Source organism: Puma concolor, chromosome B1 (assembly GCF_028749965.1).
Source record: "Puma concolor isolate L17-30 chromosome B1, mPumCon1.1.hap2, whole genome shotgun sequence".
NCBI classification, from domain to species: Eukaryota; Metazoa; Chordata; class Mammalia; order Carnivora; family Felidae; genus Puma; species Puma concolor.
Window position 1 is genome coordinate 117,628,299 of NC_141670.1, and position 15,400 is coordinate 117,643,698.

Here is a 15,400-nt window from a genome sequence, read left to right on the forward strand (position 1 = left end):
GTAATAAAATATTTGAATTTTTCACTGTTCCACCTCTTAATATAGAGTCATTTTCTTCATTCATTTAAAAACCATTTATTGAGTGCCTACAACACTGCCAAGTGCTATACTTCTCCTGCTTTCAGGGAGCTCAGGATCTGAGAGAGAGCTGGACAGGAAAACCAATAGCAGTAGTACAAAGTAATGATGGCTTTGAGGGGTCTATGCCTAGAGCTGAAGAACTTATAGCAAGGGAACTTAACATGGCTTAGAGTGAGGGCAAACAGGTGTGAGAAAACTATTCTCAGTAGATCTAGATTACTTGAAGGATACGTGGCACTTCAGCAGAGAAAAGGAAGGAAAACAAAGAACCATGAACAAATCTGAGACATATTTGAAGGTGAAATAGCACTAGCTCATCAGATGCGGGAGATGAGGGGGAAGAAGGCTACAGGAAACAAAACGATCTCATTTTCTGCATTTGTGTAATCTTATTAGTACTCACTATATGCCAGGCCAAATATTAGGTAGGCCTAAGAATACAGGTATGAAAAAAATGTGGTCATTGTCCTTAAAAAGTTTAAGTTAATGTTGGGGCCATGGGGAGAGAGAGCAAGACTTTCTAAAAGCAAGTACAATTTCAATATTGTGATTTAAAATAAGAAATATATGTTTGGTCTTCATCCTATTTCTGGTACAGAGTTCCTAAAGGCCTTGTAATTTCTTTCTTTTTTTTTTTTTTTTTTTTTTTTTAACATTTATTCATTTTTGAGAGACAGAGAGAGACAGAGCATGAGCAGGGAAGGGGCAGAGAGAGGGAGACACAGAATCTGAAGCAGGCTCCAGGCTCTCAGCTGTCAGCACAGAGTCAGACATGGGGCTTGAACTCACGAACTGCAAGATCATGACCTGGGCCAACCTCAACTGACTGAGCCACCCAGGCACCCCAGGCCTTGTAATTTCTTAAGTGATGAGAGAGATTAAGGTGATTTTTGTTATGTTAATGAGGTGGCTTTGGGACTTCACTAAAGGTTGGGGGCTGGTTGCCAGTGGAGCCAACCATGTGATTAGAAGGTTGGGAATTTCAGACCCATCCCCCTTGACCTACATGGGTATCTATCACTGATGGCCAATGATTTAATCTCCCACACCTATCTAATGAAGCCTTCATAAAAACGCCAAGGATAGGTTTAGGAGAGCTTCCAAATTGAAGGTTTGGGAAAAGTGGTGCACTTAGAGTCTGAAAGCTACATGTCCTTTCCCCATGTCTTGCTCTATATGTCTCTTGCATTAAGCTGTTCCTGACTCATTTCCTTTAATAAATCCAGGGATCTAGTAAGTAAAATGTTTCTCTGAGTTCTATAAGTCACTCTAGCAAATTAATTGAACCCAAGGAGGGGATGGTATGGAATCTCAGATCTAGAGCCAGTTGGTCAGAAGCCCAGGATTGGCATCTAAAGGGGTAGAGGGCAGTCTTGCAGGACCAAGCGCCTAACCTCTGGGATCTGATGCTATCTCTCGATAAATACTGTAAACATTTAGTTAAATTGTAGGAAACCCCAGGGGTGCTGCAGACTTGCATGGTACTCTGGGGAAACCCCATCACCACCACTACCACCACCAAACTGGAATTGGGGGCCCAGAATTCTTTAGCAATGAAATGTGGCACGTTATAATTCTGAGAATAAACAGTTAGTATACAAGGAAAGATGGGATCAATTTCATCTGAGTATAAAGTAAGGACTAATAAAGTTGTTGATTCAAGGTGCCATTCTCCTCCTCTCCCACACCTAAACTTAAAGAGATCACAGCATTCGTCCCAGCTAATCCCAGACTCACTGCTCAAACAATATTCCAAGCACCCATAGCCAACAAGAATTGGCACATAGATAATCCTATGTACTCCCAGCTTGAAAATATTTTTAATGTTTGTTTGTTTGTTTGTTTTGAAAGAGGGAGAGAGAGAAAAGAGAAAGGAGAGAGAGGAGCCAGAGAGAGAGGGAGAGAATCCCAAGCAGGCTCTGTACTGCCAGCACAGAGCACCACAGGGGGGCTCAATCCCACAAATCATGAGATCATGACCTAAGCCACAATCAGGAGTCGGACGCCTAACTGAGCTACACCAGCTACCCAGGTGCCCCACAAGCTTGAAAATCTTTAAAGGAAAGGGAGAGAGGTGATGTAGGAGTTAAAGATCAGGAAAAATGTGGGGAGAATCCCTGAGATAATGACTGAGATAATGACTGAAATGGGCTCTTTCTCCTAACTGGTAGGAGGTACAGAAGAGCAAGGAAGATCCTCAAATGGAAGGGCTGACTGCCTTGGCCTGTGCCAGATTCCTGTACAACCTGTCCTCTAGGAGGGAACTGGTGAAAGCTCCATGGACCACACACATCTTTTATTCTATCACAAAGATCAGGAATAGAGGGAAAAAGAGAGAGAATGAGATTCAGCATACAAGAGAAAAGGGCCATGACAAAAGGCTTATGCTACCTAAGTGGGAATAAAGGGAAAAGTAAATTATAGAGTTCTTATCACGAATGGCAGCAGGGGACAGTGGGACCTGATGGGGAAGGAAGCCAGGCTTCCTTGTTCCTCAGTATTAAACAAATTCAGTATTGCACTGGGAAGAGAATGAAATGGTCATCAATTATATTAAAATATATGGACTTATTAAAAATGCAGCAATGTCTGCCAAAAGCAGATGGAAAACAGAAATTCATAAAACAAGATGAACTCATTTGCAAAATCTCAGCCCTCCCACTAACTCCCAGAAGCTGACAGTTCTACATCAGCATGGTGCTGATATGTGGTGGGTGGGAAAGAGTAAGTCAATGGAGGAGGGAGAAAACCCAAGAAATAGTTAACAAATTCTTTCCCCGCCACCATTTTCCAATATGAAGAAAGACATCTCCCTTTCCCCTTCTATTTACTAGCCATTGGTATCAATTTAGAGTCAGTGAATTGTTAAGTTACATCCTTGTGGGAATCAGGATTTCTTCCTTATACCGACTCTAGATGCATGCTCATTAATCTTAGACAATGCAATTTATTAAGATTAAAACCAGCCAAATGTTGTTAATTTCTGAGCCTGAATTTGAATAATCACTCTCTGTAAGATTGGAATTATAAGTCTAAAGCTTGAAATAACCGTAGAAACATCAAGTACATCTTTTTCAAGTTCTCTATTGGGGAAAGTCAAATCCAACAAAGTCAGTTGATTTGCCGTAGTTTATAGGACATGTTAGTAGTAACACTAGGGCTAGAATCCAGGAATTCTGGCATCTGTTACACTATGAAATTGAAGAAAATGAACACTTTGGCCTTGAATAATGTATTCAAGAACAGGGCTTAGAAAGCTAGCTAGTGGGTATCCTAATGGTACTTTGTTATTATATTGCTTCAATAAGATCTATTAAGTGATGATGTAACTAAAATAGCAGGAATTATACGCATGCACAAACATTAATAATGATTCAAATTATTTTAGGAGATCATACAAAGCTTTAAAAAAACCCTCTTAGGGACTCCTGGGTGGCTCATTAGGTTGAGCATCTGACTCCTGATTTTGGCTCAGGTCGTGATCCCAGGGTTGTGGGCTCAAGCCACACAATGGACTCCATGCTGAGCATGGAGCCTGCTTGGGATTCTCTCTCTCTCTCTCTCTCTCTCTCTCTCTCTCTCCCCCCCCTCTGCTCCTCTCCCCTACTTGCGCTCTCTCAAAAAGGAAAATAAAGAATAATTTAAAATTAATTATTTAATAGATCCTCTTAGAACTATTGCCATAACGAGGACTTAGTTTACTTAAAAATAGCAAAAGGGAGATGGTTAGCAAAACCTTCCTCACCTATAACTAGGAGAATCAGAAAATGCTAATGTGATTGGCAGAGTTTGCAAAGAAGAGATTAAATTAAAAGAAAGTCAGTGCTTGTTACTTTAATCATCAACATGATGGAATTTTTTTTAATTTTGACAATCACTGTCAATTTGCACATTAAGTCACTATTCAATTATCCAAATTTGAAACAGAAAGGCTTTCTTCTACAGTGGAATTAAAAATTAAGGCATTACAAATGATGAGAAGTTGACTGCAATCAGTTACTTTTATAGTTTCTTTTCTTCTGTTAGGTTCTTCCAGTTAGGACATACATAACATGGTTTCCAGAAAGACATGTGGGTGGGTCTAAAAGCAGATAGAATGATACATTTTCTCAAGAGAAAATACTATACTTTTTAAAGTTAGGGAAAAAAAAATAATAGTTTTAGATACAAAAAGCCTCACTGATTTTAGAGAAAAGTAGGCTTCTGCAAATTTATAAACTTGAGAGCTATATGTAGAATGCCTAAAGGGAATGCATTAGAAATGTCATGGGAGTCATTAGGGGAGCTAGCATTAGAAAAATTTTAAGATGTTCATTTCCTCCAGGGCACTGTGATTTCCATTCTACACTGTCAGTCTCAGCGTTACTCAATGTATCAGCTTCTTCTGTTGGAAAATGGAAACTTTCCATGTGCCTCTCAGATTTTTTGGAGCGTGAATGACTGAACATTTTTAAAAAGAATTCCCATGAAAAGTTTATGAGGTGCTTCACTTCACTCTCTAACTCCCAGTGTCCATAATTTTCAGTGTTTGAGGTCAAGGTAATCTAAATGAATAGTTTAGTTCATGAAGCAGGATAAAGAGAAGGAATATTGAACATGTGTGGGATATAACATAGCCCTCAGTCCTCTGCCCTTTTTTCTTTACATTCTGAGAGAAATCATCTCCTTGGAATGCCAATATAATATTGTGGTTTACACAGAGGCTTTTGAGTCAGAAAGTACAGGACTGAAACCCTGGTTCATGTGACTCTGGATAAATTGCTTTATATCTCTAAGCCTTCCTTTTTAAATTTATGAAATGTGAGAGAGAATGGTGATTAGGACTTTCCCTATTATCTTGAGTTGCTGGGGACCCAAGGCTGATAATAAAGGCCCAAAGCCCCTTTGTTATATACTTGCTTTCTAAAATCCCATTGCAGTGCATGTGTGCATGTGACCGAATTCATACAAATAAGAGGTAAGAATAAGTATTCCTGAGGGTTTGGGTCAGGAATTTGCTTCATGCCTAAGAAGACAAAACTTTGTAAAGACAGAGCCCTTGCCTTTTTGCTCCCAACTTCCTATAAATACATTTCTGTGACCTAGAGCTATGATGGACGCATTATAACCCAGCAAGGATAAGCCACAAATAAAAAGAACCAACACACTGGGAACAGGAGAGAAAAGACAGAGGGAGAGAATATGTCCTTGATGACCTCAATGAGTTGCTAAATCAGCCTTGGACTGCTGCTTCCAGATTTCTTCAAATACAAGATAATTAAATGTCTTCAGTGCTTAAGCCATTGTTTGCTGAGTTTTTTGTTATTTGCATTCCTACTCTTTTTTGTTTCAGTGAATCACACTAGGCTTTGTTGATCAGCTATTTTATCAGTACAAGAGTCCAAAGACAGCACTTACTACCACCATCAAACACTATTTATCTTACGAACAATGGGATATTGTGTTATACAGTGTGTTTGTTCTCTAGATCTTCTGACCCTTATATTCCATCCTTCTTGTGTTTGCCAAAAGGCTGACTTTTATGTACTTCCTCAATGGACTCCATTGGCCTCAGATTTCCAGTTTGTATCAGTCCGTGGGAATCACCAACAAAAGAAAATAGGATGAGAAAAAAGTGAGAATGAGTACTTACTCCTTTCCCTATGGGTCATCATCATTTGGGGGATTTTCTTCATCATACTGGGGGCCACAGTTGCTGTCAGGTAGCTCCTACTCTCTCTGTGTTTGATGACAATTTTCTTCCCAAAGCCCTTCCCACTCACAATAGCCCAGGGTACCATTTCATCTTTGTTGATTTCTCTTATCAATAGTCCCCTCATTCTCTTCATTTACTCCATTTATGTATGTCATCTGTTTCCTGCTGCAATTTGGACCTTATTAAGTAGAAAGAGCATGAGATTTTGCATATAAGCCAAGGGTACAAACACAAATTTACTAACTAAACTAACACAAGTTACCCAAAGTGCTAAACTTTTATAAGTGGGACGATACCTATTCTGAGGGGTTATTGTAAGGATTAAATATTAACTGTCTTAACAGTACCTGGCACATAATAGATGCTTAATAAATGTAAGTTCTTTTCCCATCCCCTCCAGTCCAACTCTTCCCTGAATTACTGAATAAGAATCAATTGATTCCAAAGTTACTGATTTTATACAGTAGACTTAAGACCTACCTCTTAAGATGGAACATAAAAGGCACCTGGGTGGCTCAGTCAGTTAAGCATCTGACTCTCATTTTTGGCTCAGGTCATGGTTTGGTGAGTTCCAGTCCCGTGTCGGGCTCCTGAGCTGACAGCGTGAAGCCTGCTTGGTATTCTCTCTCTTTCCCTCTTTCTCTGCCCCTCCCCTGCTCATGCTCTCTCTGTCTCTTTCAAAATAAATAAATAAACTTAAAAAAAAAAGATGGAATATAAAGAACTGGCTCAAGTACCTCTACTCCCTCTTCATCATAGCCATTGCAAACATTAGTAACTGAATAAGACACTTGTCTTCACTCAACTCTGATGTGATTTCAGAATCCTCAAAAAAGACCTCTAAAAAGCCATTTGTTTCCTCTCCTCTCCTCAGACATCTTTCTAATTGTTTCAGGAACATGAAAATCCCAAACTAGACTGCAAATGGCTTAAAGTAACAGACAAGAGTCCACATCTTTAGAATTATATCTGTCATACTACAGCAGCTAAGATTAGAAGCATGTTTTTTGAGTGGCTAAACAACAAATGGCACATTCAGCCTCTGATGTCATTGTGTCATCTTGGATGCAACTTGAAATAAATAAACAAGCAAATAAGGGGACAAAATAAGAAGACTGAGAAGTCATTTCTCACAAAGAGTAGATTAAATGATTCATTTACTTCTCTAGGTCACAGGAAGAAAGATAGAGATGAAATAGTGGAATATCTGATTATATTCCTTTACATTGCAGAATGAAATCCTTGTGCACACTGTTAAGGTTTTGATGTTCTTAATTAAAAACTAGCTAGCTAGTAGGCAGTGCTGATTTACAGAAAAAGTTATTGTAGCAGCACTTGCATTTAAAGAGAAATTCAATGCATCTCTCTGATAAAAAAAAATCTGATTATAGTATGGTTGTTACATACAGTAGCATACAGTACATATAACAAATTGCTACATAGTGTTCATTCCACTGACTACATTATTGTTTGTAATACACATGCAGTGTAACCAAGAGACCATCCTCAGTTTCCCCAAGTGAACTCTAAAAGAGAAAGGTGGTTGAAGACATATTGTTGAGGATATTTTTATGCAGCTTGTAAATTAACTGACATAATGGAAAAAAATGTTAAAAGTTTGATGTAATGGTATATTTTCTAACTTGCAACTGAAAAACTAATCTAAATGACTAGTGTGCTTGATAATCATGTGTGTGTGTGTGCGTGTGTGTTGATTATATAAGTCTACCTGCTTTCAAGGAATATTATCAAATATGGTGAGAGTATGTAGCATATCAATAGAATATTTTATAACACTTATGAACACTCATGTCTAAAGTTACTTAGCTAAGTACTATATATAATAATAGAATTCAAGTGCCATAACACAGCATAATAAAATATATATTATTATTGCCATTTTACAGATGAGAAAATCGAGATCCAGAAATGTTATTTTGGATGTAAATTGCCCAAAGTCCCAAAGCTTGTATTAGCACTGAAAATACAATACTCAAATACTTTATTCCAAAGTCAATGCTCACTCATGTATGTACCATGTCCTATAATCACAAACAGCAAACAAATAAATACCCATTGTGTATAGTAAAAAGAAAGTTAAAAAGCACAAGAAAAGGACTGAGAGCAAATAAAGTCATTTTGATTTGGGATATGTTGAATATTCCTAAATACTTTTCATGTGTCAAGCACTACACCAATTGTTTTACATATAGTATTTCATTTAATTTACATGCAGTATATCACCAGACCCTTAATGTTTTATTGCTTCCATTTTACAGAAGATGAAATTAAGTCTGAGGCAAGATACAAAATCTATCCATTTTATATAGGTAGTTAGTAATGGAGCAGAAATTTACATTTTTCAGGTATCTACACCAATTTAAGGTAACTTTCATGACTATATTTCATCCTAGAAGGCCATTGTGGAAGAAATAAACTGTGTATAAGTTCATTATAGAAAATCTAACCCAGTATTTACTGCCTATGATTTCTTTTAAGTTTCCCCACTGTCATATTTATAAAGACCACACATAAATATAGTGAAGACTAGAAGAGAATTATATTTAAAATATGCCTTAATATAAAGACAAATTCAAATTCAATTGATATTTATTAAATACCCACTAAAATACAACATATTGCACAACACATTCATATAGATTATCTGTCTTAACTCCTACAACTATCCTCTGAGGTAGATCATTTCTTGTTTTGTACAGAAGTAACCTACTCTCAGAGACTTTCTTGATATTTAAAAAAAATAATGTTTGTTTTATTTTTGAGACTGAGAAAGAGAGCACAAGCAGGGGAGGGGCAGAGAGAGAAGGGTACAGAGGATCTGAAGCAGGTTCTATGCTGACAGCAGAGGAGCCCAACGCAGGGCCTCAAACTCGCGAACCATGAAATCATGACCTGAGATGAAGTCAGGTGCTTAAACAACTGAGTCACCCAGGCACCTTGAAAATGTCTTGATTCTTAACCCAAGTATTTCTACTTTATTTTGTTTCTAATTCTTATGAATTCACATCACTCAACAATAATTTATTTAAGGGACAATAACCATTCCTTTAGATGATAATAAGGGAGGGAAACAAAGCAGTTTAGTCTTCTAACTTTATAGCAATGACTTCGAGAGTAGGTGTGTCCAGGTTCTGAAAAGTTTTCACTTTTGAGTTTTTGAGTACCTTCTCATTATGAAACACATAGGAGATTAAAAGAAATACATAGCATAACAGTATAGAGTTGTTGAATCACTGTCGTGCACCTGAAACTAATGTTAACATTGTGTGTCAACTATACTCAAACTATAGAAAGAAAGAAAGAAAGAAAGAAAGAAAGAAAGAAAGAAAGAAATCCTGTAGATTTTAATACAACACTAAATCCTGTAGAATTTAATTTGCCTTATAATTATTTTATCAAACCTCTGACTTCTGGAAAATAAATGATGCACCCAGTACAAATTAGTCATTCAAATAATATGTTTTGAGCTGCTAATTAATTAGCTAAACAATATGCTTCAGATGAATATCTGAATAAGTTTCAGATATTCTTTAATACCTACACGCTGGCATAAATTTTAATAAACACATTTCCATGATATTTGACTTTTAAAAATAAAGCTCTTTTAAAAATAATTACTTTCATCTTGAATAATAGCAACATTTATTTCATTTACCTTTGGCGAACTAACAACCATAGGAGGAAATATATATCTTCATACTATGTGCTACAAATACTATTCATGTTACCTTATCACATCAGGTTGTTATGTTATCTATGTATTTACGTTGCATAATATCTTCGCTAAATGCATTCTTTTGTTTTTTGATTATAATGTAAATGTATGCATACCACAGAGGTTAGAAGTTGCTTTAAAGAATATCTAGCTTAAAAACAAAGTATTATAAAACAGGACAATAAAATTAAATATCATATAAAGGACCACCTGGAATGATAGAGCTGTTTTGCCACTTCTAAATGCAATCTACTTCTTGCCATTTCTTTTTGCCAAATTAAGCTTACTATTGAACTGTGTAAACGTGATCTTTATCCTATTCTGTAATATCCTGTATACCTTCCCAAATTGGACAGAAGACCAAATTCAACTCTTCCACCACATCTAGGCTTACAACAATATGTTTCAGATGAATGTCTCCAAATACTGTGGGTCTATGGTTTGTTTTTTAGCCCAGCAATTTTATAGCAATACTGTAAAGCAATGACTTCAATTTCATATAATCATGCTTGGCACAGATAGTGGCTCTTATCCAGACCTATTTAATTTCACCTTTTAGGAATTATGTAAATATCATATGTCTTTTTTTGAAATTTACCACTACACTATAGTGTTACATTACTGACCTCATCTCTCATAGACCACACAATGCATAGACCTTAGCGTTTGTCTTTTTTGCACTTAGCTCATGTGGTGAGCACCTGAAACCATTCTTAAAACTTACCACCCACTTTCTCGCCTGCTCTGCCTCTAACTTTTAAATCATGCCTGTTAATTTCTGTGGAGACTTGGCTGACAAGCAGGATGTGATGTACTGTGTGGGGCCATGATCACAGAAGTACAATACCAGGTCAGTGTAAAATTTTAACAACGTGGTTATTTATGATAGTTACTGGGTATGACCAGAATTAAGTAGAACATAAGCAAAAAATTTATGCAGAGAGTTTAACATTTTCCTTTTGTATTTATATCCATTTTATGGTATAATGAATAAGCATATGGTCTGTGGACTCAGGTAGACCTGGATTAGAGTTCTCTTTCTGCTACTTCTAAGCTGTGTGACCTTGGGAGGATTCTTTTTCTGAGCCTGCTTCCTTATCGAGAAAGTGGCAATAACTGTGCCTACAACACAAATTTGTTACGAGGATTACCCGAAAAAATTCACATAAAGCGCTTAGCACATGCTTGCCAAACAGTAATTGCCCCAAAAGGTACAGCTATTGTCATTATTATCACTATTGTTGCTGGTATTGTTTGGGGTTTTTGTTTTTGTTTTTTGTTTTTGGAGTCTTTATGATTAAAATGTCCTGGATGATAAATAATATTGGTTCCAAAACAGAAACAAAGCACATTAGCCAAATGTCAACTAACTTTGGACAATTTTAATTTGTCCTTTAGAAAATCCATTGCTTCTTTATGTTTTTTTTTTAATATAATTTATTATGAAGTTAGCTAATATACAGTGTATGGAGTGTCCTCTTGGCTTTGAGTGTAGATTCCCATGATTCATCGCTTAAATACAACACCAGGTGCTCATCCCAACAAATGCCCTCCTCAATGCCCATCACCCATTTTCCCCTCCCCTCTACACCCCCCTATTAACCCTCAGTTTGTTTTCTGTATTTAAGAGTCTCTTATGGTTTGCCTCCCTCTCTGTTTTAAAACTACTTTTTTCCATTCCCTTACCCCATGGTCTTCTGGTAAATTTCTCAAGTTCCGCATATGAGTGAAAACATACGATATCTGTCTTTCTCTGTGTGAATTATTTCACTTAGCATAATACCCTCCAGTTCCATCCACATTGTTGCAAATGGCAAGATTTCATTCTTTCTCATTGCCAAGTAGTATTCCATTGTATATATACACTTGATCTTAGCCAAAAGGCTGAGAAGCGATTTCCATTGTATATATAAACCACATCTTCTTTATCCATTCATCAGTTGATGGACATTTGGGTTCTTTCCGTAATTTGGCTATTGTTGATAGTGCTGCTATAAACATTGGGGTATATGTGCCCCTATGAATCAGCACTCCTGTATTCTTTGGATAAATTCCTAATAGTGTTATTGATGGATCATAGGGTAATTCTATCTTTAATTTTTTGAAAAACTGCCACACTGTTTTCCAGAGTAGCTGCACCAGTTTGCATTCCCACCAAGAGTGCAAGAGGTTCCCATTTCTCCATATACTCACAATATCTGTTGTTTCTTGAGTTGTTAATTTTAGCCACTCTGACTAGTATGAGGTGGTATCTCAGTGTGGTTTTGATTTTTATTTCCCTGATGATGAGCGATGTTGAGCATCTTTTCATGTGTCTGTTGGCCATCTGGATATCTTCTTTGGAAAAGTGTCTATTCATGTCTTCTGCCCATTTCTTTGCTGGATTCTTTGTTGTTTGGGTGTTTAGTTTGGTAAGTTCTTTATAGATTTTGGATACTCACCCTTTATCTGATATGTCATTTGCAAATATCTTCTCCTATTCCATCAGTTGCCTTTTAGTTTTATCGATTGTTTCCTTCGCTGTGAAGAAGCTTTTTATCTTGATGAAGTTCCAATAGTTCATTTTTCCTTTTCTTTCCTTTGCTGTCAGAGACATGTAGAGTAAGAAGTTGCTGTATTTTATCCTCTAGGGTTTCTGATGGTTTCCTGTTTCACATTTAGATCTTTCATCCACTTTGAGCTTATTTTTGTGTATAAGATAAGAAAGTGGTCCAGTTTCATTCTGCATGTTGCCGTCCAGTTCTCCCATTACCATTTGCTAAAGAGACTTTTTCCATTGGATACTCTTGCATGGTGTGTCAAAGATTAGTTGGTCATATGATTGTGGGTCCAATTCTGGGTTTTCTATTCTATTCCATTGCTCTATGTGTCTGCTTTTGTGCCAATACCATACTGTCTTGATGATTACAGCTGTGTGATAGAGGCTAAATAATACACTGGACCCGATGGACTTCACAGATATATTCAGAACTTTATATTCTTCTTGAATATATATTCTTCTTGAGTGCACATGGAACATTCTTCAAGATAGATCACATACTGGGTCACAAAACAGCCCTCACTAAATATAAAAGAATTGAGGTCATACTATGTATATTTTCAGATCACAATGCTGTGAAACTTGAAATCAACAACACACAAAAAAAAAATTGGAAAGCCTCCAAACACATGGAGGTTAAAGAACATCCTACTTAAAGAATGAATGGGTAAACCAGGCAATTAAAGAAGAAATTAAAAAATATATGGAAGCAAATGAAAATGAAAACACGATGGTCCAAGCCCTTTGGGATGCAGCAAAGGCAGTCCTAAGAGGAAAATCCATCCCAATCCAGGCCTGTCTCAAAGAAACAAGAAAAAGGCCAAATACAAAACCTAACCTCACACCTAAAGGAACTAGAAGCAGAACAACAAAGAAACCCCAAAACCCAGCAGAAGAAGAGAAATAATAGAGATCAGAGCAGAAATAAACAATATAGAATCCAAAAAAAAGTAGAACAGATCAATGAATCTAAGAGCTGGTTTTTTGAAAGAATAAACAAAATTGATAAATTCCTAGCCAGGCTTCTAAAAAGAAAAGAGAAAAAACCGAGGGGGGAGGAGCCAATATGGCAGAACAGCATGGAAGTTTTTTGTGTGTCTCGCGTCCATGAAATACAGCCAGGCCAACACTAAACCATCCTACACACCTAGAAAACTGACTGGAGGATTAACACAACAATCTGCACAACCTGAACCACAGAATTCAGCAGGTACGCGGCACGGAGAAGTGAACTTGGGGATGGAGAAGGTGCAGGAAGGGAGGTGCTTTTGTGAGAGGAGAGAGGACAGAGACTGGGGGAGGGGGAGAATACGGGAAATGCACCCCTCCCCAAAAGCAGCCAGAGAGAAAGTGGAAAATTGGAAACAGCCATAGGGACTAAACTAAAAAGGAAGAAAGGAGAAAGGAGAGGCTTTAAATTCCATTAAGACTGTAAACAAGGGGAGCGCAAAGGCTGCAACTCCGCAGCTCGATACCTGGTGGTGCTCTGGTGGGAAGGGTGAATCCCCAGGAACAGAGTGGGGTCCAGGAGGTTCTTGGGCCACATGGGGAAAAGCAGTTCCACTGCCTGCAGGACATTTGGTAGAGACTGTTGAAGCCACCTGGTCCCAGCAGACCCCAGAAAATGGTCACATTTGCAGGTGTTGGAACAAGGTCATTAAAAGTGAAGCCTGATGCCAGATGTGTGCTGTGATTTTCCATAATCCCTGAAAAGCTGCAGCTACACTATCTCGTGAACTTTTTCTGGGGCAGGCTGGCACCGGGCCACAGTCTTGGGGCACCGGCAGCAGCAGGGTCCTGCAAGCATTCCTGGGTGCACCCAACATTTGGCCATTGCTCATTTGGCCATTGCTCAGTGAGACCCTCCTGCAGAGGGGCAGAACGGGTCAAAGCCGCAGTCCATCAGAAGTAAGGGGCCGGGTAAAACAGCCGCATCTGAGACAAAACTCGGGAGTGAGGTACTGCCTTGGGCCTGGTCTCGGAGAGTGAAAAAGTGGGGAGTGGATGAAAGCTAAAGACAGAGGACAGGTGCGCCAATGCTGATCCAGGAGAACAGGCTGGGTACCTGGGTGGCGTCATTTTTACCCCTCCTGCGCATGCGCATACGCACCTAACAGCACGACCACAATCCACCCCAGTAGGCTAGCAGCACCATCTAGTGGAGGATGGAGCCATTACACTGAACCCCGCCCAACTGGGCCAACTTCACTCTCAAGAAGACAAGTCTCACCACCGGCTTAGTTTATGGACTCTAAAGCACTACATAGAATGACTTCAAGGGGAAAACGAAGTAATTTCAGTTCTACTTCAATCTGTTAGCAGGTCCATCTATTCAATTTTCTTTTTTACTTTTTTTTCTCTTTTACACTTCTTTTCTTTTTCTTGAATAAAGAAAGAGAAAAAATTCGTTTTTATTTTCAATTTGTATTAAAAATATTTTTCTTTAATTTTTACCACAATATTTTTTACTTTTGTGTAAATTTTTTCAAATTCTATTTTATTTCCATCATTTTATTTTAGTCTACTTCACTGTATTTTATTTTAGTCTACTTCAGTGTATTCATCTTTTCAAATTTTCAAACAATTTCCTTTTTTTTCTTTTTGTGTCTTTGTTTCTTTTCTTTTTCTTGAATGCACAAAGAAAAACTTCATTTTTACTTTCAATTTCTATTAAATTTTTTTTCTTTAATTTTTTTACTTACTATATTTTTTGCTTTTATGTAAATTTTTTCAAATTCTGTTTACTTCCATCATTTTATTTTAGTCTATTACAGTGTATCCACTTTTTCAAGTTTTCAAACTATTTCCTTTTTTCTACTCTTTTTTATCTTTTTAAATCTTTTTTCTTTTTTTGCTTCTTTTTTTCCTTGAATACAAAAAAAGAAAAGATTCAAATTTATTTTTAATTTTTAATAGTTTTCTTTAATTTTTTTCTGTTTTATTCTTTAGTTTTCTGTATATTTTTTCAAATTCTATTTTATTCCCATCATCTCATTTTAGTCTACTTCAGTGTATTCATTTTTTCAAATTCTCAAACGATTTCCCTTCTGCCCCCTTTTTTTCTTTCCTCTAATCTGTCAAACAACTTTCAACACCCAGACCAAAACACACCTAGAATCTAGCATCATTTATTCAATTTGTGTGTGTGTGTTTAATTTTTTAGTTTTAATATTTTTAAACATTTCTTAATTTAAATTTTTCATCTTCATTAATTCCTTTTCTCCCTTCAAAATGACAAAACGAAGGAATTCACCCCAAAAGAAAAAGCACGAAGAAACGACAGCCAGGGATTTAACCAACACAGATACAAGCAAGATGTGTGAACCAGAATTTAGAATCACAATAATAA